This window comes from Perca flavescens, chromosome 24 (assembly GCF_004354835.1).
Source record: "Perca flavescens isolate YP-PL-M2 chromosome 24, PFLA_1.0, whole genome shotgun sequence".
Lineage (NCBI taxonomy): Eukaryota > Metazoa > Chordata > Actinopteri > Perciformes > Percidae > Perca > Perca flavescens.
This window is the reverse complement of record NC_041354.1, coordinates 17922883-17945067: the sequence shown is the minus strand read 5'-3', so window position 1 is coordinate 17945067 and position 22185 is coordinate 17922883. Positions and strand designations below refer to the sequence as shown.

At 42.8% G+C, this 22185-nt stretch overlaps 1 long non-coding RNA gene across 1 annotated transcript in view; it reads right to left on the bottom strand.

The window, feature by feature from the left end:
• The window catches only part of LOC114551110 (uncharacterized), a 60858-nt gene that overhangs the window by 4622 nt on the left and 34051 nt on the right, over positions 1–22185 (bottom strand). Inside the window, exon 5 of the long non-coding RNA XR_003691851.1 lies at positions 17127–17357. This is a non-coding gene — a long non-coding RNA (uncharacterized LOC114551110). The remainder of the gene's footprint in view (positions 1–17126; positions 17358–22185) is intronic.

The window sequence follows — 22185 nt, the reverse complement described above, 5'->3', positions numbered from 1 at the left end:
TTTCGCAAAGTCAAAAAGGCCACGAGAGAGGAGAGGTAGTTCACCGAAAAACTTTTGGGCATCTAAACGTTTTCCCAGAGTGCCGTTGGTTTCAGTGTGGGTGGCTCAGATCCCTCAGCCCTGCAGGGTGACTGTCATTTGCATACTTGCAGCTAGTAAGTAAAGATTTGACATACCGAGATGATGAGACGCTGTTACACTGAAGATGTTGATTTTTAAGTTTGAAAAGCCTTATTTACATTTAAGGGAGAGAGTGGAGAAAAAAGTGACACTTACTGAAGAGACAGACTAGAAACTAATTGTTAAAGATGCTGATTTTTAGCCCCTATTATGGGGCTCAGGCTCCAAAAAAACAATGGATCCTACACTTTCCATCATGCAACTCTATTGCATCTTTCATCATTAGACCCTCTCTCTCTGGTAAACGTCCATCTTTCAAACTCCACACACAGAAATGTGTCTTTGTCTGTCTGTTTGAAATTCAAAATCTCCAAGCTGAACACCGAGACACTTAGTGGTGGAATGTAACTAAGTACATTTACTCCAGCACTGTACTTCAGTCCAAATGTTGTCCATTGTTGTACTTGTACTTTACTTGAGTCTTTTCTTTTCATGCCACTTTCTACTTCTACTCCGCTACATTCATCTGTTACAGCTTTAGTTACTAGTTACTTTAGTTAGTCTACTACATTCATCTGTTACAGCTTTAGTTACTAGTTACTTTACACATTCAAATTCCTGCAAACAGAACACATGTAGTTTATAAAATCTGATGTTTGATTCTAAAGTAAACTAGCCGACAATATAACGACTACAAGTCCAGCTGAGATGATGAGACCATTAAACACACAACTGGTTGGATCCTTTACTCTTTCTACAATGTTTTAATACTCTAACTACATTTTCCTGATGATACTTACTTTTACTGAAGGAACATTTTCACTGCAGGACTTTAACTGTAACAGAGTATTTTTACAGTGTGATATTAGTACTTTTACTGCAGTAAAGTACAAGAAACTCAACATTTGGACTTAAGTACAGTACTGGAGTGAATGTATGCATGCACACACACACGGACACACACATGGACACACACACACGGACACACGGCCGGCCTGTGGCACCGAGAACAAGATCTGCTCCACTCAGGATCATCCCGCTGCTACAGTTTGAAGTTTGGACTCTGAGGCGCGTTAGACATCTTATCGGGTTTGAAGTGGAGAGCCGCGGCACCGACAAGTACCCGCTTCCTCCTTTCACCTCCGAGCATTTAATTCTCCCCGGAAACAACAAAAGCAACAAAATCGTCTTCCAGATGAAGCAAAGGGAAAAGAAAAACAGAACATCTCCAGGAGGCAGAACTGGTTTGTGTTTGTGGTTGGTAAGAATCAGTGATCACATTAAACATGATGCTGTTAAAGATCTCCCTCAGTGCCCATCATGCTCTTTTTTTTGCAGCCTTAAAGCTCTTCTACACCGGCACAAACAAGTCAGCACGGATGAGAAAGCGCTCATATCTTTCTGTACGTGCATCCCAAGGTTCAACGTTAAGATTTTCTTTCACTTGTCCAGTTGGGTCATTTTATTCTGGCCCCTATTCAAATTGTTTTTATACAAAAAAAAAAAAAAAAAAAGGTTTGTACAAAAAACTGTACTGTTGAAAGCTTTTAAAGAAAAAGAAATTAACGTAAAAATAACAGTCAAACTTCTTACCCGAAAAAAAATTCTACTTGCCCAAAATCAACTTTTACTGGCCGCTACAAATGTATTTAAATTTTTAAAAGATTTTTTTTTTAAATGTATTAACCTTAAAAGTTGAAATGTTTGCTTGTAAAATTCAAACCATCACATCATTCAACTGCACGCGTTTATTGTGATTTGTAAATAAAGCGGCTTAAGCTCATTCCAAAACCAGCTGTTTTTCAACGGATTAGCATCCCGTCTGGGGCGATTTTAGCCCTTTTTTAGGACTGCACCCCTAAAAAATTGCTAAAAAACTAACTGTGTTAATCTATTGTGAGCTGAGGAGTTCTGCCCTAGGAATATCACAGCATTGTGAAACTAAACCCAGAATGTAGACGCCGAGATCATTCAGGAAAAAACATTTGGAGCCATTTTCAGAAAATAGTGCTTGTCAGCCAGAAGTCAAAATCCCATAAATCTCAAATTTCTTAAAGTTATTGATACTGCATTTTGGAAATTTCTGCTTTTCCATTGATGGATATCCGATTTCATCACCTTATATTTGTAGTAATGGCCAGGTGGCTCTGCATTAACCCTCCTAACCACAAATACAGTACTGCCAACGGCTTTGAAAAAGCATGTTTCGTTCATTGGATTCTCAAAATTCCGACCGTCCATGATTGCGTCTCGGTAGAACCTGCCGACATTATGTAAGAAAGCTTCAAAGTTAAGCCAAAAATACACTAACTGGATAAAAACCTCACACTGTACATGTCCATCTTTAAAAAATTGCAAAAGAAAAAGCTCAGAAAAGAATTGGTTTTCACAGGGTTTTCTCAGAAATGTCTTTCTGGTTACATACATGTAACTCAGTGTTTCCTCTACCAAGATGGCCCAAAATTATGTTTAAAACGCACAGTTAAAGGGTGCCATGCAACCCTAAAGCTCTGATCCTAGAATCACCCCTGCATCCCGTCAAGACTCACGCGGCTGCAGCACGGTGCAGATTTTAGAGATACGTGCCGGCACGGGACAAAACGAGCCATATAGTTTTAAAGTTGGAGTTGGTTTGTTTTTATTCAGTCAGAGGAGTCTGGCTGGAGGCTCTCTGGCGTGGCGGGAAGTCAAGCAAGGAGAGATAAGGGCTGTATGGAGCAGCGGGAGAACATCAGTCGGGGGGAGAAATAGTTGAACAGTAACCACAGGACGCACCGCCGGAGACAAACATTTGAACGGGAAAGTTCCCATGCAGACACACAGGCTGAAAGAAAACTGGAATGATCGGCGTGCTCTTGAACGCGCCGCGCCCTCCGTTTGTCTTTGCCTCGCCTTCGCGAGCTGGTAAACATGTTTTTCCTCGCCGGTGATTTCACTGCCTGGAAAAAATCACTGTGGCTTCTCCAAAGCAAATACAGATCTGTTGCTCGGCTTGTTGACAATGTAGAGAGACCGGAGAATAAATACGGAATGGGGAAAGAAAAAAAAAAGGAGGAAATGAAGGTGGCTGCCCCGAATCATGACGCCTGCTTAAGACCTCATTGCTTCCGAGTTGCCCGTATTTTGACTGAAATCTTAATGCAATGAGGATTTAAAAGGGATTACAACATAATCTTGAATAATCCAAAGTGCCACGGATGGAGGAGCGCTTGTAATAACGGCGTTAAAAACCCCCGTCCGGAGGTCTGACAACATTGTCAGTCACGGCAAGGATTAAATATTTGCAGGACAAACTTATGACTAATGCCCGCAAACCATCAACCACCCTAAGAAGGGGGGGGGCATGGGGGCCAGAAGGCAATTTAGTAATTTAAGAGACATATAGCACCTCTGTAAGTGCTGGCCAGCCTGCTGCCAGGACAAAGCCCAGGCAGAGAGAGAGGAGGCTGCCCTTTTTAAGCAGATTTACTCATCCAATTTTTGTTTTTTGATCAATGCTCAGGCAGGTTCATTACACATGTAAAGCACGGGCCGAGGTTTGAGAAATGAAAATGTTCTCGCAGCCAAGAATCAATTCTTATTAGGGTTTACCCAAACCGCCATCAACATGTCCATTAGCTTTCCCATTCATTTATATTTCAGGGCTTCCTTGTGTATTTTAAGGATTATGTATCTTTTTTTTCTGAGTTTAATAACCCGTATTCATCAATGTGAACCTGCCTTTAATTACAACCCTTCACTCAATAACAGCGGTGCTAAATATGGGTTTGATTTGACGCAGACCTTACCCGGATGCTCCCTTAAAATTCCTGCAATTGCTGATTGAAGTCGTATCGACGCTTAACTCGTCTCCAACAAACCCCAAACCCTGAAGTTACCGGAATGAATATAAATTGAGTGCAAAGAAAACAGCTTTTAGAAACAGAGTCTACGTTAAGTGTATGGGAATCTGTCTCGGTGAAGCAGCAGCAGAGACACAAGACATAGTGACATACACTGTACATGACTCATACAGCGTATCAATCTGCTTTATATTGAATATTCAATCACTGTGTGCGTCCAGGCAGCAACAAATTGTGGAGCGAGGGTTTGTAGCGTTTATGCTTTGCATCGATCGTTTTGGGTTTCGTGCCGTTGGCTGGAAACATGGTTGAGAATAAAGTCTTGAAAAGAAAGCTTCATATTTAAGTGGCACGTATCGTATGTGGATCAGTTCAGTCTTTAAGAACAGCTTCTTACTGGCGATGGCGGCCTGACAAGTGGCAAAGCCGCTCATGGAAAGGGAAGAGTGGCTAGAAAATAAAATACAATAGAAATAAATGACATAAAATACAATTTGAAATGCAACACAGACAGCGGTCAACACGTAGGCCAAGAGGAACACACAGCGACATGGGTGAGTTAGAGAGGGAGAAACCGTACAAATATTAACTGGAAGATGATGATGTGGAAAAGCAGTTGCATTAGTTGGCGAACAAGGGTGATATGGCGGGTTTGAAGGAAGTAATGGAAATGAGTTTTGTCCAGTTTGAGAATTGTTTTTGTGATGACGTTTTGAATATGCAGAAAGTTTTAAACAATACAGGAGAATTTCCGTTACTTAAATAAAGACATTTACCATAAATTGGTACATAGACACGCACCAGAATGCAGGAAATGAAGTGTTTGACACTTAATATTTTATGGGAGAGGAACCCCAGACTGGATGTGCCTTACTGTACGTACAGACCGCCGCCAACTCGAGCTTCTAAAGTTACCGGAAGTCGTTCATTTTCAATGGAAGCTTCTCTCAGCTAGCCTCGTGTGACCTTCCTGATCTGGCGAGCTCCAGTTTTCCACTCGCAGATCAGTCTGGCATCTTGAGGCAGAGAAAATTTGGAGCCGTTAGCCAAACGACCGGGCCAATCAGAGTTGGTTTTGAGGTGGGTTAGGTGGTGATAGACAGATGGTTTATCCAATCAGCTAACCAGTATTTTCAGACAGCGGTAGCCCTAATTCTGTTAGCCGCTCGCTAACGCTTTTTTTCTCTTGGATCCTTCTTTTGGAATATGGTCCGTGAACCTGAAATGGTGTCTTTTATTCCTAAATTCTCGTTACACAAACGGCAAATCTCCTTTACCGACATGTTGCTTGCATGCTGAGCTAACGAGCTATGCTTTGCCTGCAGCAGCAGGGGCGGGCTTGTGGTTGTATTTTCATACGCTTCGTGGATCTGATTGGTTGATTTGGCCCGTCTATCACCAACATAGGTGATAGACAGATGGTTCATCCAATCAGCTAACCAGTATTTCCGCCCCTTCCCAAAAGTTCTCCAACGGAAAGTTCCCATATGGATATGCCGAGCAAATGAGAAGCAATCCATCTGGCGGAGTCAGGTTATCTCTCAGCTGCAAGGGGCGGCAAATCTGTCGGCGTCGCGTTTTGGGCGTTTTGAAAGTATGTCAACTTTATGGTAATGAGCTATGATGCGGGCGATTCCTTAAACCTGCATTCTATCTGAATTCCTGCAGTAACGTAGAGTGTAAGCAGCTCCTCCCTCACTCCTCCCTCTCGTCTAAAATCGTCACATCCCAACCAGGATGACTCATAGCAGATCTCCACAAACCAATGGGTGACGTCACACATACTCTGTCCATTAATATTAAACTAAAACAGAGGAGAGCTTCTTGTTTGATAAAGTGCTTGGAACTGGAGCAGTTTTATAGTTTTCTAAGTATATACAAAGGCCGACGGGAGTCGACGGCTTCTCCAAAAAGTCACAGAGGTGACGTCTTGAAAGTTGAAATACTTTGCTCGTAAAATTCTAACTGCTGCCAGCCGAACGCCTGTCTGGCCTTTTCTAGTGTTGCACCGACACCTTCCCTGTTCTCTGTCAACGAGGACGTACTCTCTGACTCAACCGGGCAAGGCATTTGCCCCCCAGGGCGGCTGTGTGTCCGGCAGCGGAGCACTGGCCGGCTTCCAGTTTGAATAAACTGGATGAGATAAAAAATCCTGATGTGCTTTCTCAACCCACGGACGATTTGGGACTCACTATCAATGCGAGAGAAGTTTGGATTCAAATCGGGATAATTCAAGTCAGACATACTGACTGTATTATCATATCATTGTATGTTTTAAATTCATTTGAAATACAGAAACAAAGTGTGCTTTTGAACTTATTTTTTAAGTTCATCCTTTGAAATAATAATCTAGGAACTTTGAACTTTCAAAAGAGACATTTTTGGCCCCAATAAAATGAAAAGAAAAGTTGTCTGGAGCCGCGAAACATATTTGAGTCTTCTGATGAAGTTAACACAATCTATTTAAGCGTAAATTAGCTTCTCAATGTGACTACACTCTAAGAAATATCTGTGTAGGACTGTATCATTTGATTCACAGTTACATTTCGTCCATGTCACTTTTTTTACGACATTTTTTCAGTTCTTTTCAATGTTTTTGTTTTTTTTTTTTTTTTTTACTTTTTCAGAAGTTTAGTAACAGAGAATTTGATATAGGCCTAACAGAACATGTTCTGTATTTGTACTGTAGCTACCACATCATTTTTGTTTTTTAATTAAGGGGCAAAGTCCGGGTAACAAGCTTTCATTTTCTGAACACATTTCAGTTTTGTTCTAAGGCTGTTGTATGAAAATAAATAATGTTATGGACCCGGGAGAGAGGGGAAATATTCAGAGAAAAAAACTCGTTCAGGGGGCTCATACCATATATAGTAGTAGTAGTTTTGTATAGTAACAGTTTTTTTCCCTGAGTTTTTGTAGAAAAACAAATAATGTTACAGAGCCGGGAGAGAGGGGTAATATTCAGAGAAAAAACTCTGAATTTCTAAGATTAAAGTAGCAAAATTTAAGGAAGAAGAACTCTTACACACTCTGAGATTAAAGTGCTAAATTTGGAATTGGAATTAATTACTTCTCTTATGGAGTTATATTCCTATCTTTATTCAAGAGCGCATTCTTTCAATTTGAGAGCATTTCTCACTGATATTACGTTCAGATTTTGTAATGATTTCCCTCAAAACCTTGCTCTCACACTCAAATGGTCATGCTCGCGCTTGGATTTGCTCTGCTTGTGCTCAAACTTTGTGCTCGGACTCAGATATGTTGTTCTGTGGACAGATTTCCTGCTCTCAGCTTTGAACCTTCTCCTCGCACTCAGCCTGATTCTGCGCTTGCAAATCTGCTGCTCTCGGATCTCTCCTGCGGCGCTTGATTTTTCTGTGTTACAACACTATCAAAATTCCACAACCAATAGAATGCCAGGTGTAGTGTTGACCAATGAAATGATCCCTGCCCAGTTGAGGGTGCGTTCGTTTTATGTGAGAACATCCGTTGCGGCCGGCTCCTATGTAACCATGGGTCTGTAACCCAAGTTTATTTAACCCGCCGTCCATCGCTTTATTATTAGTATATGTCAATAATGTGCACAGAATGGTCGACGGTCTTTCACCTGCACCCATCAGGAAACGGGAGAAAGCTTTGAAGTGGGACATATCAAGTTACGTAGCTACACAACTATGAGGGTGAGTAACATAAATTAAGCACATAGCATATGGCGCTAGCCTAGCTTGATGTCTGTAAACAAATAGCTTTTCTTTAAATCAGTAGTTTAGCTAGCTAGATTGAACGACATATGACGGACAGTATGTGTGTATTTACAACTGGTATTTAATGACCCCACTTTGTAAATTTTCCTCGTTTGGTTAACCATGTTCCTGGGGATTTGGCTAATTTCAGACATGTTAGAGGCAATTGTAAAACCTAAACTGTAATATAACTGAAAAACAAAAGAAACTGGATTGTTTGTATCAGTTTTTACATCACTGTTGCATGTTTTTCAGATGTTCTAAATTCTTATAACATTATTTTAACAATAACATTCATATCTGTATAGAAAGTTGTAAGTACAATTATACTCCTATAATAAAACAAATAGCAGTTATTTATTTTTACCCTTATGAAATCAATACAAAGCAAATTGAACAGAAAAAAAACAAGTATTTTGTTTCAGTTTCCCTTCTTCCAGGTGGGGCTGAAGTACCCCTGTTGAGCTGCACCGTGTGCATGGACCAGTGTTGTACAACCACACTACTGTGTTGTTCCAGTCAGTACCTTACTCCAAACGCAAAATCATTGGTTCCCCCTGTACTCACCTGTGTGCAGAGGGCAGGCATTAGTGGCACAAACCAAGTACGTTGGCAAGTCTGATAATAATTTAATTGTAAAATCATGTTACATACACTTATCATTTCTTTCTTGCTTAAATTCACAGGGTGCAGAACAAGGCCCAGGAAAGACAATTACTGTGATGTCCACACATCCAGAGAAGAGAAGGTAAGGTAAGATAGTAATGATGTTAAAGAAAGCTACACAAAGCTGTACACCTAATACCTTATGTGTTGATGTCTATGAATTTGTTTTAAATAGGAGCACACTATACAAAGACAACAGTGGAGAGTTGCTGGATCGGTCTGTCCTCAAAGTGCCAGAGATCTACAAGGACTTCACCCGTTTCTGCACCATCACCTGCATAATCCAAGTGATAAAAGAGAGAACTATTTTGTTCTCTGCTTACATGAATAGGTGCCTGTAATGTCTGCACACATAAACAATCAATTAATAAATGTTAAGTATCACTGATATTTCTTAAATCATTGTGGTTTTTCAGAGCAATAAGATTATTAAAGCCATGTTCATACTTGCAACAAATTAAAACCCTTATCAAGGCAAATAGGTTTTTCATTTTCTGTAATCTAAATCTAAAAACAGTATAATTAAATTTACCAGAGTGGACACTTGCAGGTTGTTAAACAGCTTTAATTTACCTTGTCAAAACAATAAGTAATTCATAACCAACTGCACAATATTTGACACAAAACCTAAAAAGCCTATGGTTTATACTCCTGATGAAGCAGTACACTTTGCCTGTAGGATTTATTGTAGCAGGAACATTGATATTGGCAAACTGATGACCCAGGTACAGGTGAGTTTGTGACAAACTAATATAACAAAACCGAAAAATAATATAGTGTACGTTGCAGTATGGAGAACAACAGAGTCCCATATGACCCCAAGAGACTTTAATTGCAGCTGTTGATGATGTTGCAGATGGTTGTAGTCTGTAGCCAGTCATACAGTAGGTAGATCTGGAGCAGCAGGGTGACTTCTAGCTTTCATGGGCTGGTGATAAGACTCTGCTGCTATGATGCAGCATTGGTCGAGCCCTTCATTCTCAACTGGAAGGAAAGAAAAGAAGAAAATGCTTGTTTTTTCTGTTCAGTTTGCTTTGTATTCATTAAAAAAACCTGCTATTTAAGGAGCAAATTATTCTAGATCTGTTTTTATTATAGTGATACAGACTGATATGAATCCATCATTTTCAAACTAATGTTATATGAAGAAATGAAGACTAAATTCTGATGAACAACACACAGCAGTGATGCAAAAACGAACACAAACAATCCAGTTTCTGGTGTTCTTTCAGTTATATTACAGTTTAGGTTTTACTATTGGCTCTAACATTAAATTAACAAAATCTCCAGGAACAAGGTTAACCAAACGAGGAAAAATACACATACTGTCGGTCATATGTTGTTCAATCTAGCTAAACTATGAAGAAAATCTATTTGTTTACGGACATCAAGCTAGGCTGTATGTTAGCATGTCTGAAATTAGCCAAATCCCCAGGAACATGGTTAACCAAACGAGGACAAATTACAAAGTGGGGTCATTAAATACCAGTTGTAAATACACACATACTGTCCGTCATATGTCGTTCAATCTAGCTAGCTAAACTACTGATTTAAAGAAAAGCTATTTGTTTACAGACTTCAAGCTAGGCTAGCGCCATATGCTACGTGCTTAATTTATGTTACTCACCCTCATAGTTGTGTAGCTACGTAACTTGATATGTCCCACTTCAAAGCTTTCTCCCGTTTCCTGATGGGTGCAGGTGAAAGACCGTCGACCATTCTGTGCACATTATTGACATATACTAATAATAAATAAACTTGGGTTACAGACCCATGGTTACAGAGGAGCCGGCCGCAACGGATGTTCTCACATAAAACGAACGCACCCTCAACGGGGCAGGGATCATTTCATTGGTCAACACTACACCTGGCATTCTATTGGTTGTGGAATTTTGATAGTGTTGTAACACAGAAAAATCCAAGCGCGCAGGAGAGATCCGAGAGCAGCAGATTTGCAAGCGCGAGCATGACCATTTGAGTGTGAGAGCAAGGTTTTGAGGGAAATCATTACAAAATCTGAACGTAATATCAGTGAGAAATGCTCTCAAATTGAAAGAATGTGCTCTTGAATAAAGATAGGAATATAACTCCATATTCTCTGCAATTTTCACACTTTTGCAAAATCATCCAGTGGGCCTGATTGGACCCTTTGGTGGGCCCATGGGCCATATGTTTGACACCCCTGCACTAAAGGGGGATTTCTGCATCAGTAAGTGTCAGTATTTTACAAGTTGGGAGTGAGAATGGGTTGAGTAGCCATTATTTACTTCCATATAACTTTGTGTCAAAGGGAGCCAGTGTCTGTAATCTCCCCCACAGTGCTGCCACCCAGTGCAGACTGCCGTCAACAGCAGCCAGGAGACAGATCACACCCTGGACATGTGTTTCAGTTTGCAACAAGAAGCAGACACTTTACACCTCAACTCCTCATTTCTTGGAGAGAAAAAAGGAAGGGGGGAATGAAGCTGCCAGGCGGTACAGACAGTTTATTTTTTTCTGCCTATAAGCCATAATGAGGTTGTGCCCTGGGGAATAAGTCGAGCGGAATGTTATTAATGCCTCCACAAAAAAAAAGAAGGGAAAAATCCTCTGCACCTTCTGCGGCCGCGGCATAAAGGCAGGATGAGACTGTCAAACAATTACAGTGAAGCGAATTCCCTGAGATGGAGGGGAAAGGAGAGAGACAGAGAGAGAAAAGAAAAACAAGTGGACAGAGATGTGGAAATGTGTGCGAGGACGAGGAGAGAGAACAGCTTCCTTCAGGATGTGGAGGAGAAACGATGAGCTCAGCTTTAGTTTGATCAGCCGAGTGAGAGCTAAATCTAAATGCCCGGATGTGTGTTTGTTTCACTGAGGGTGTGCGAGTTTAGATCAAACCGGGTCATACATGTGTACATTACACGTTCAAAAAATATGGAAAAAACACCAGAAATTCTACAAAAAAGTTCACACAAAAGAGCGGTTGCTTGGCTGCGGTTGGAAAAGTTTCCGTATAGATAAAGAGAGCGTGTCAGTACTGTGTAAACTAGAGGTGTTCAGATACTGATAGCAGTGTAGGAAAAGCCTCGGTAAGTACTGGAGTTTATGATGAATTCTTCGCTCTCCGTGCTAATGTGTGTGTGATGCACAAATAATTATCATGGCTATCGGTGGAGGATAAATTCAGTGGTGCAGTAGTAGTATGTGATACGCAGGTATAAGCAGTATACCCACTAAGAAAGCTCCAGGATTTCCATATACCCACTTGCCCAATGACACGCAACACTCCATTATATTTTTGATATATTTTGAATTGTCATCTGTGTTCTTTTTCTTAGCATAGGCTAAATAAAGGTAAATTGTTGAAGCTCATAACTTCCCTGGGGACGGACACCCAGACCCCCCACTATGATATGCCCCTCCCTTCCCCAAAGGCAGATTCTGGCCCATATATATATATATATATATATATACAGTGGGGGAAATAAGTATTTGACCCCTTGCTGATTTTGCAGGTTTGCCCACTTACAAAGAATGCAAAAATCTACAATTTTAATCATATGTACATTCTAACCGTGAAAGACAGAATCCCAAAGAAAATTCCAGAAAATCACATCATATGAATTTATTAAAATTGATAACCATCTGATGAGGAAAAACAAGTATTTGACCCCCTGGACAAACAGCATGTTAATATTTTGTAGAAAAGCCATTATTGGCCAGCACAGATGTCAAACGGTTTTTATAGTTGGTGACAAGGTTTGTGCACATTTCGGCAGGGATGTTGGCCAACTCCTCCCTGCAGACAGCCTCCAAATCATTCAGGTTCCGAGGTTGTCGCCTGGCAACTCGAATTTTAAGCTCCCTCCAAAGATTTTCAATCGGATTCAGGTCTGGAGACTGGCTAGGCCACTTAGGGTCGTTGTCGTGCTGAAACACCCATCCTCGACCCATCTTCAGCTCTCTCACTGAGGGAAAGAGATGTCGGTCCAGAATTCCACGATACATGGCCCCGTCCATCCTCCCCTCAATACGATGGAGTTGTCCCGTCCCCTTGGCTGAAAAGCACCCCCAAAGCATGATGTTGCCACCACCATGCTTGACGGTGGGGATGGTGTTCTTTGGGTTGTACTCGGTGTTCTTTGCCCTCCAAACACGACGAGTTGAGTTGAGGCCAAAACGTTCTATTTTGGTCTCATCTGACCACATCACCTTCTTCCAGGCCTCTTCTGAGCCGTCCAGGTGGTGAATGGCGAACTTCATGCGGGCCTGTACATGTTTCTTCTTGAGCAGGGGGACCTTGCGTGCGCTGCAGGATTTCAATCCATGACGGCGTAGTGTGTTACCAACCGTTTCTTTTGTAACTGTGGTCCCAGCTGCCTTCAGTTGATTCATCAGTTCCCCCCTTGTGGTTTTGGGATGATTCCTCACCGTTCGCATGATCAGGGACACCCCACGAGGCAAGATCTTGTGTGGAGGCCCAGACCGAGGGAGGTTGGCGGTGGTGTGGTGCTTCTTCCATTTCCTGATAACTGCACCGACAGTTGATCTTTTTCTCCAAGTTGCTTTCCGATTCTCTTGTAGCCCATCCCAGCCTTGTGCACATCAACAATCTTGTCCCTGATGTCCGTAGAAAGCTCTTTGGTCTTGCCCATGGTGGTGATGTTGGATGCTGGTTGTTTGGGTGTTGACAGGTGTCTTTTATACAGGTAACAAGGTGAGGCAGGTGTATTTGATGTAGATAATTGGTTCGGATTGGGGCTGTGTCTTAAAGAAAGACTAACTGGCTTGTAGGAGCCAGAATACTTGCTGTTTGTCCAGGGGGTCAAATACTTGTTTTTCCTCATCAGATGGTTATCAATTTTAATAAATTCATATGATGTGATTTTCTGGAATTTTCTTTGGGATTCTGTCTTTCACTGTTAGAATGTACATATGATTACAATTGTAGATTTTTGCATTCTTTGTAAGTGGGCAAACCTGCAAAATCAGCAAGGGGTCAAATACTTATTTCCCCCACTGTATATATATATATATATATATATATACACACACATACACACACACACAGTACAGTATACACATGTATATACTACAATACATTCAAGTTTAAAGTCTTCTTTATAGGCATTAGCTACAGCATACTAATGCGTCAAAATATTAGTAATGAAGAGGAACCTTCATTACAGACACGATTGCACAATCTTCACTCAAAGGAACCCAGATGACTCCGAATCTAATCTGCTGAGTTCCATCCTGCGGGCGCGGCCTCTATTGTTTCTCCCCATGTGTCAGGGCGACGGTTTGCCGGAAGACGCTGTCACCGACAAAGCTCAGTCGGCACCCGGCGGGTCACTGTCTGTCCTCACCTTTGTGCCTTTTGTGTCTTTATGGACTGTCGCATCTGTGGGTCGTTCAGACGGGACTGCTCAACAAACGCAGTTCCCACAGGAAGTCCCGAGAGGAAAAAAAGACACGAGGGGGGGGAAGTGTTTCAAACAAGCAGAGGTGAGCGCCCCCCGTGACACTTCCAACAGCTGGACTGCAGCTGGTAAGTTTAAAAACAAATCCAAAATATAAATGAGATCCTCAGTGTGTTTTATCCTGCTGCTTCTCATCTGGTGTATAGAGCTGCAAAGATTCAATTCATCCTTTACTTGTCAATTATTAAATGAATCAGCAACTATTTTGATAATCGGTTAATCGGTTTGAGTCATTGTTTTATAAAATTGAAAAGATGTGATAGAAAACTGGTTTAAAAAAAAAAAAACACATTCTCACTCCCATCGCGTCAAAAAGTGATGCTTGGTCTCCTTGATTGTCATATTTAGACGCTCTGGGTCGGGACTCTTGGTGTCACTTTGGATGCTCTGGGTCAGGACGTATGTTTAACTGACATGCAGCATTAGAACGGGACAGTTAGGAAAAGATGGTGGGCAGGGTTATAAAATATACGTTTCAGTGACACGCAGGACAAGAACGGGACATGAACCCCGGCCTCCTGGGAGAATGTCCTGAGTTGTGTGTGGTCTTTCATACTACTCTCTACTGTTGTCTCTCTTAATACTACATCATCTTACAGCGTTGCAGAGCTGCTGCTCTGCCCAGTGCGTTCTGTACAGACTATGAAAGGAGCATTACTGGGTCGGTATCTGACGCTGAGAGACACTGACCAAGCGTCAGGATTTTACAAGTTGTGAGAAAGTGAGAACAGGTTGAAAAAAAACCCCCATTGTTCTGCGTCCAAAACTTAAAAGTTTACAACTGCAGCACAAACTAGGCCAAAAGACAAACAGTCACTGAAGTCAATTGTCCCGAGCGTTCTTGTTTATTCAGCATCCGTGCTAGGGGCCTCGCTCGTCACACCCGTCAACTCTCATACGCCGACCATCTCCCTCATTAGTTTGAACGGTGCAGCCGGGTTTGAAACACAAGAAACCCTTCAAGCCATTTCCCTAATGGTCTGTGAGCCGGCCCGACCCCGGAGCGCAGCCGAGCGCTCGCCTCGTATTGTATTAGAGGTCCTTTTTTTCACTGCGAGCCGAGCAGCCATGATGGGCTAACCACCACACAAGAGGCCCCTTTATAGTCTCTCAGCCCCGACACTTTTTCTCTCTCACAAACAGCTAAGCCTGTCACAGTCCGACATCAGTGTTCAGTGGGCCGTCAACATTCACCGGCAGATGAAGACAGAGAGAGGGGGGAAATTCTCGACCCTGGAGAGCGCATTGCTCCGTCCGCAGAGTGTGTGTGTGTGTGTGTGTGTGTGTGTGCGTGTGTGTTTGAGAGACAGAGAAAGTGTGTGCGAAAAAATACAGGGCGAGTACTTATGGGTCTTTTCTCAGAGACAGCAGCCAAACAGAAAAGTCATGTGGAGAGGAAGAAGACGCAAGTACATTAGAGCCCCCTGCCCCCCCACACCCCGCGCGCCTGCCCCCTCTGGATGAAAAGTGACAATGGAAAGCTTTGACAAATAGGACCGGATTGCAAGTGAGACCCGAGTACAAAGTGAAATAAAAAACAAAAAAAACAACTATAGAAAGTGAGAAGTGCATTCTAAAATGACATTGATGCAAATACAAAGACTTATATGACTAGCTTATGTGAAACAGTCCCAGTTAAAGTGAACAAAGTCTCTAATCACAATATTAAAACCGACCCATTGGTATCAGTGCATCCAAGTTTTAGATTACTCTGGAAATTACTCCACAGAAATGGGGCAAAATATTTAAAGGATGTCTTTTCCAAAATTGATGGAAAGTGAGGATGGAAAGCTTTGACAAATATGACAGGGTCCCGCCTCCCCTGGGCTCAGAGCGAGCTGCGTCCTGATGTTTCGGCCTGCGGGTCTTTAGCTCCGTTTGGGAGGAAGAGAGGGCTATAGATGTTAGATGTTTCTGAGACCAGGAGCAGGGGAAAAGATTGGGTTCTGCGGCTGCATATCGAGTTTGCCCCCCGACTAATAAACAACGGGGGGATTTGACGGCACAAAACACGCTCTTTGAAACAGTCGGGGTGCGAGGGATGCAGCATCGAGGGGATGGTTTTTCATTTATTTCCAACTGATGATCTACCTACAAGAGCAATTATTTTCTCTTTCAACGGTTTGCTGGGAAATCACTTTGCTAATTGGGCCACAGATGACGAAAAGCTCTACCAATGTTTAAAATACAAATATCTGCAGCGCACTGTACACCCACACCTACAGTATGTACATATCAACATGGGAGACATCGAGGGAGGAAGCTGGAGTGTGTCGGCAGGCCAATAGATTCATGTCCAAAACAGGAAAAAAAAATGATCATGTTTTTACGTTTTAATATGAAATCCACTGAAGAGACTGAATAATAGAGTTATAGTAATAGAGTAATAGAGTTTCTCAAATGTGGGTAGGAGGATTTGTAGCAAAATGTTTTCCAGTTCCAAGGCTGTTGTAACAGACCATTGTTCCTCTTTATATAGACTTCTTTTTCTTGCCTTCCTTCCTTCCTTCTGTCTTTTTTTCCAAGTTTGTCGCTTTTTTCGAAGTTTTTGTCGCTTTTTTCAAAGTTTGTCGCTTTTTTGATTTGTTTTGTCACTTTTGTTGCCCTAGTATTGCCTTACTCCCTTCCTTCTTGCTACTGTGTTTTTTTCTCTAAGTTTTTGTCGCTGTTTTTACAGTTTGTCACTTTTTTGTGAATCTTTTGCCGCTTGACCTATTCTTGCCTTACTTTTTCCAAAGGTTGTTGTCATTGTTCAAAAAGTTTTTTTTTAATGCTTTTTTTGCCTTAAACAGTGTTTGTTTCCAAAGTTATTGTTGCTTTTTTGAAGTTTGTGTCTCTCTTTTTAAGATTTTGTTTGTGTATATTCAATCTATTTTTGCCTTCCTTCCTTCCTTCCTTCCTCCCCAAGTTTATGTCGCCTTCTTTCATCATCATCTAAATGTTTTCCAGGTCCAAGGCTGTTGCTTAGTAAATCTATCGCTGACATCGCTGTTATTGTTCCTCTTTAAATAAACTTATTTTTTCTACCAAAAAATATTGGCGCTGGTACTTTCAAAAAACTGTTGAAAATATCTGAGATTTTGATAAAATTGCGATTCATTGTGCAGCTCTAATTTGCACCGCAATTTGATGAGAAATTGTTGCAGACAAATTTCCCTAGAATCCAGAAAATGAAGTGTTTGATATGCTTCAAAATTTACATTTTCTTTTGGTCCAAAGTGGAAATCTCAATGTCAACCGCCCCTGCCCCCCCCCAAATGTTCAAACCCCAAAAAAGTGACGCCTTTGCTTACAGTAGATGGAGGCGGCATGTGTGGTGCAGGTCACAGGATCTAAGCAGTCTCCCCCCATCATCTTCTGGTTTCCACAGATGTGTCACCTGTCGGTGCGATTACAGCCGTCCGCGGGCCAGGCGCTCCGGCCTGACTGCACAAGACAAAAAGGCGTCCGTCACCGGCAGTGTGCTGCGGTGGCGCGGTCGCTTCGATGTCACGGAGCTGACATGACGGAGGTTTCCTCTTTCCCTGCAGCAAGAAAAAGACAAGAGAAGAAGACAGAGGGGAAGAGGATCAGGCGCCGCTTCGTTATCTACTCAAACATCCAGCGTTATTCTTAAACTATATGGCAGGTTTTTGGGGAATGTGCAGTGGTGGAAAAAGTATTGAGATCCTTAACTCCAGTAAAAGTACTAATACCACACTGCAAAAATACTCTGTTACAAGTAAAAGTAACATTGAAGATGTTAAAGTAAAAGTCTGTAAGTATGATCAGGAAAATGGAGTTAAAGTATTAAAAGTAAAGAAAAATCCTCCCATTTTAGAAACTGGAAAGGATCCAAACAGCCTTAAACTGCCCGGTGCGTTCCATACTAGTCTTGCATTGCCAGACCTTCCTCCACAGCGCTGCGAAGGAGGGTCTGGCTAATCCACACAGCATTCCTGGATGGGAGAAAAACGTGCTCTGGTTTATTGCAATTTCTTTAAACCAATCACAATCATCGTGGGCGGGGCTAAGCTCCGGACGGAGCCACGGTGCCTCTGCTAAATAGTCTCAGGAAGGAACTGGTTTTGGTGGAACATGTGTACGTTCAAAAGTAGTTTTAGTCGTGCAACAGAAAACTCTGATTGGACAGATAGTCTAGCTAGCTGTCTGGATTTACCCTGCAGAGATCTGAGGAGCAGTTAACCATAGTCCTCAGACAGCCACCAGAGTTTAGAACGTCAGCACAAAGAAAAAGGAAGGGGACGGACATCCGGCCGGAAATGAGGGACATCCTGCACCCTAAAAATAGTTGTGTCTGTCCTCAAAAGCACACAGACATATTATCGGCCTTCTGAATGCTATTCCAGTCATACGGTCACGCTGTCAGCAGGATAATGGAGGGTCGGAGATTGAGCGTGTCCTCCCCGGCCGCTGTCAGTCAGCTGACCTCTGCTGGAATGGGACGGAGCTACCAGGTTGGGTTTCACCAGCAGGTGGCTGTTGTTTTTCTCCCTCGTGTTTCTCACACTGTTTCACCACCTGTTCTCATCTCCACTCCTTCCCAGGTTTCTCTCTCTCTGTCTCTATCCCTCTCTCTCCCTCTGTGAAGGCTTTTGCAGAGCTCAGAGAACAGGGCGTGCATTTATTTAGCTTGGACTAACTTGGACTGTAGATGTATATCCTTTTTGCAAGTGTGTTGCAGAATTTCAAACAAAGTGCTATGCAAAGGAAACGTGTTAGAACTTTTGGTAGGGTCTCCTGTGTTTGTTTGACCCATCTCCCCCCGCCTCTAAAGCCCAGTTCAGACCAAAGATTTGCAACGAGACGAGTTGAAACTTGCAGCTACTTGCAACTCGTCGGGCTGCAGCGTTCTGAAAGCTGCCTGTTCACACCAATGAGACGCGACGTATCATCTCCATAGCAACGACTCTTTGTACTTCCGTCCTAACTTCCGACTTCCAGGCTTATCGTAGCTAAATATATCATTTGTTGCGTCTAAATGTGAACGTGGATAACGTTAGTGATAGTGAGATGCTTGCTACAGCTGCATTTCTAGTGATGATGAATCGGTGAAAACACGTTTGATTTCTCTGATTCACGACTTTGTCCGAGGTGCTCCCTCTCTTCAGTCACTCTCTAGCTCGCTCCACCATACGTGCTCGCGGGCGCATGTTGAGCCTCCGTTAACAGTTTGTAACAGAAATAAAATGGATTATGGATCATTTTATTGTAGCTGAATTTACCAGCTGACTTCCCTATCGATTGTTGAAACAGGAGACGTCTCTTACGTTGTAAAACCAGCCTCTGGAGACTCCACCAGCTGAGTCACAGCGACACCATCGGCTGGTTTGAGGCGAGCTGAGACGGGCCGGTTCAGACCGCTGAAACATTTTGTCTTTACACCGTTAAGAACCACTGAAGAATCACACAGATGTTTGTAGAGGCAAACCTGCTCGGCCAGTCTTCCCAGCCAACCGCGCTGAACTGGAAGCGCTGCACGTGTAGCTCCATAAATTCTGAGGTGGACGACCACGCGCCACCTCAGCTTGCAGAGCCTTGGCGCTGGAAACAACAGCTGTGGTGACGTCTTTTTATGGCTCACGCCGGGAACACTGCAGCTACCATAAAACCAGCTTTACGCAGATTTCCAATCCCCTCATACTACTACTGTCGTCTCTCTTAATATTACATCATCTTACAACGCCGCGGTCGAGCTGCTGCTCTGCACGGTGCGTTTCATACAGACACTAACGGGGGGGATTTTTGTGTCAGTATCTGACGCTGAGAGACACTGACGAAGCGTCCGTATGTGACGAGTTGGGTGTGAGAACGGGTTGTTTTTCAGATTTTTAGGTCATGACAGTAGACGGAGGAGTGAGAGTTGGGTGAAAATGGGAGGTGGGAAGAAGAAGAAGAAAAAAAAAAAAGAGCATTGATGATTGTCGGCGTGTCTGCCAGCGTTCCCCCTCTTTGCTCCGACACACTTTTGCCATGTTGCGGCTGCGGCGTTACACTTATTGTCAATGTATTTGTTCAAGCAACTCGGCTGCCGGTGCCCTGTGAGGGCTGCGCGCTGTTGCCTCCGCTCTCCCCTCCCACGTCTCTTTAAAATAAAAAGCTGTGGCTCTTGCTTGAATGCGCTCTGTGTCCATGCCCAGTGCCCTAATCCAGGGCCTGCTCTTCCTCTAAGCGGGGAGTTAACTTAATCCCTCTCATTTAGGCAGCTGCACTGCCGGGGAACTATGGGGGGAAAAAAGGAAGAAGTTATAACTCTGTGACAGACACTTTCAGCTGTTGTGCGACGGCACCTCCCCGATTCAGCTGCCCTCACATTCAGCTCTCTCTCTCGGCCCGGTATTTTAATTTGGCTGTGAATAATGCATGCAGGACGGCGGGCATGGAGAGCAGACAGGGAGGTATGCATGGCTGGGATGATAGCTGTGTGACTGAAGACAGAGTCAGTGCTATGCAGAGCAAGCTGTAAAACACTGACTGGCATCTATGTGCAGAGTGAGCCCGACTGCCAATACGAAAAATCCTGTGAATGTAAACAGAGAGTTTAACTGGAAGGGTTTAACCCATCTGAGGTCTGAGGGCATTTTCACATAACTTCTTAAATTGACCTTTCTAAGGTATTTGCATAGAACTGATCCCCGTGTGTTTGATATCAAAATGATCAGAACAAACTCGTACAGTAGTATAGTAGTACATTTGTTCCAGAGCAAGGTGTAAAGAGATAATTTGGCGCTGAAGCTCTTTGAACTTCCTTAAATCTATTTGAAAACAAACCTTAACTTATGACGTGTTGTACGAATTGTTTTTCTTAAGTTATATATGATTAAAATAGAAGATGAACGTCTCAATTGAAATGTTTTAATATCGCTTTTTGAGTAGTTTTGTCAAACATCATTTGGATGCGCCGATGCGTCTTTTGTCCTCAGAGGGTTAAACATCCCCGGTCATGTTTATTATAAAAGGAAGTGACTGGTTTTAGGCAGGTTTTTTGACAGTGGAAACAAGCCGAGGACTGATAACACAACGACACAAAACAGGGGCACGTTCAATCTCAAAACGTAACGATGTGCAACGGGCCGTGAGTTATGTTTTCTAATGTTTGGTGGGTGTGTCCCTCGTTTATTGTCTGGGTCACAGGTGATACCCAATCAGCAGAGATGGTTTGTAAACTTGCGATGAAAAGGCAGAGCGCTTGCACACACAACAGGGTGTTCAACGCACCAGTTTCAGTTTACACAAGCTGCTACGTTGCTACGTTTTCTCAGGGCTGAACGTGGCCCTGGTGCATGGCAGGGCTGAAGAGACACATGAGGTACACAGAAAACTCACACAATGACTGAAACAGAAAACCCAACATAGAAACAAATCCTGTCACACGTGTTAAATAAGGTTACATAAAACAACAAAACGTGCAGGGGCTTCGAGCCACAACGCAGGACCGTGACAGTTGTTCTCCCCACACACAGAGAGGCAGAGGAGTGGACACTTTTTCTCCTCTCTGTGAAACAACTTCACACCTCTGCACTTCACTTTGCAGAGATTCTCATTAAAAACGGTCAGTGGAAGGTCAGGAAAACGCAACGTACAATTCTCTGCAAACATCTGAGCTACTTATCTGTGAAAATTTCAAACCTCGCAACACAATCCAGAGGGCGTCGACACCGGTCGGCACAACTCGCCGCCTCCTGCATCCTTTCACCCACATCTGGCACTTTCCAACCTGCGAAACATTTGTAATGGTGCCTTGATTAGAGCGCAGGACAGACACGATAATAAGCTCTGGAACCCTGTCAAGAGAGAGGTCAAATCAGAAGACAAATAAACAGGAAATTGCTCCCTGTGAGCCTTCTCACTGTCACCCTCTTTGCTTGTTACCTTGAGCACTAAAAAGGTATTTATCTGACTCCCCTTCCACGCCGTTTAAACAGGCGTCAGCGCTGCTCTAATTGCGTTCCGGTCTCAGGAGTTCACTTGGTGAAGTGCAGGTGCAGCGTCCAAGAAAAATAATTGAGCAAACAATTATAATGTGTTCCCACACGGCCGCTTAGAGACGGAGCGGCTACAGGCTGTTTGTGCTGTTCAGATTCCCTCCGAAACACAGGGGTGTCAAACTTAACTTCAGTAATGGCCACGCTGGAAAATGAGAATCACATCCAGGGCATGTTTAGTTTATTGACATTTTATCAAATCGAAAAAATATTATTGCATGTCTCATATAGTTTTACAGTTTGGTCGACATAAAGAAGTCAGCAAAAAAGTTTCTTAGCCATCACAGAGTTGAGCAAATCAAGCAAAACAAAAAGCAGGCTACCACACAACCAACTCCCAGCAACCTGTTTCCCAGCCTGGATATGT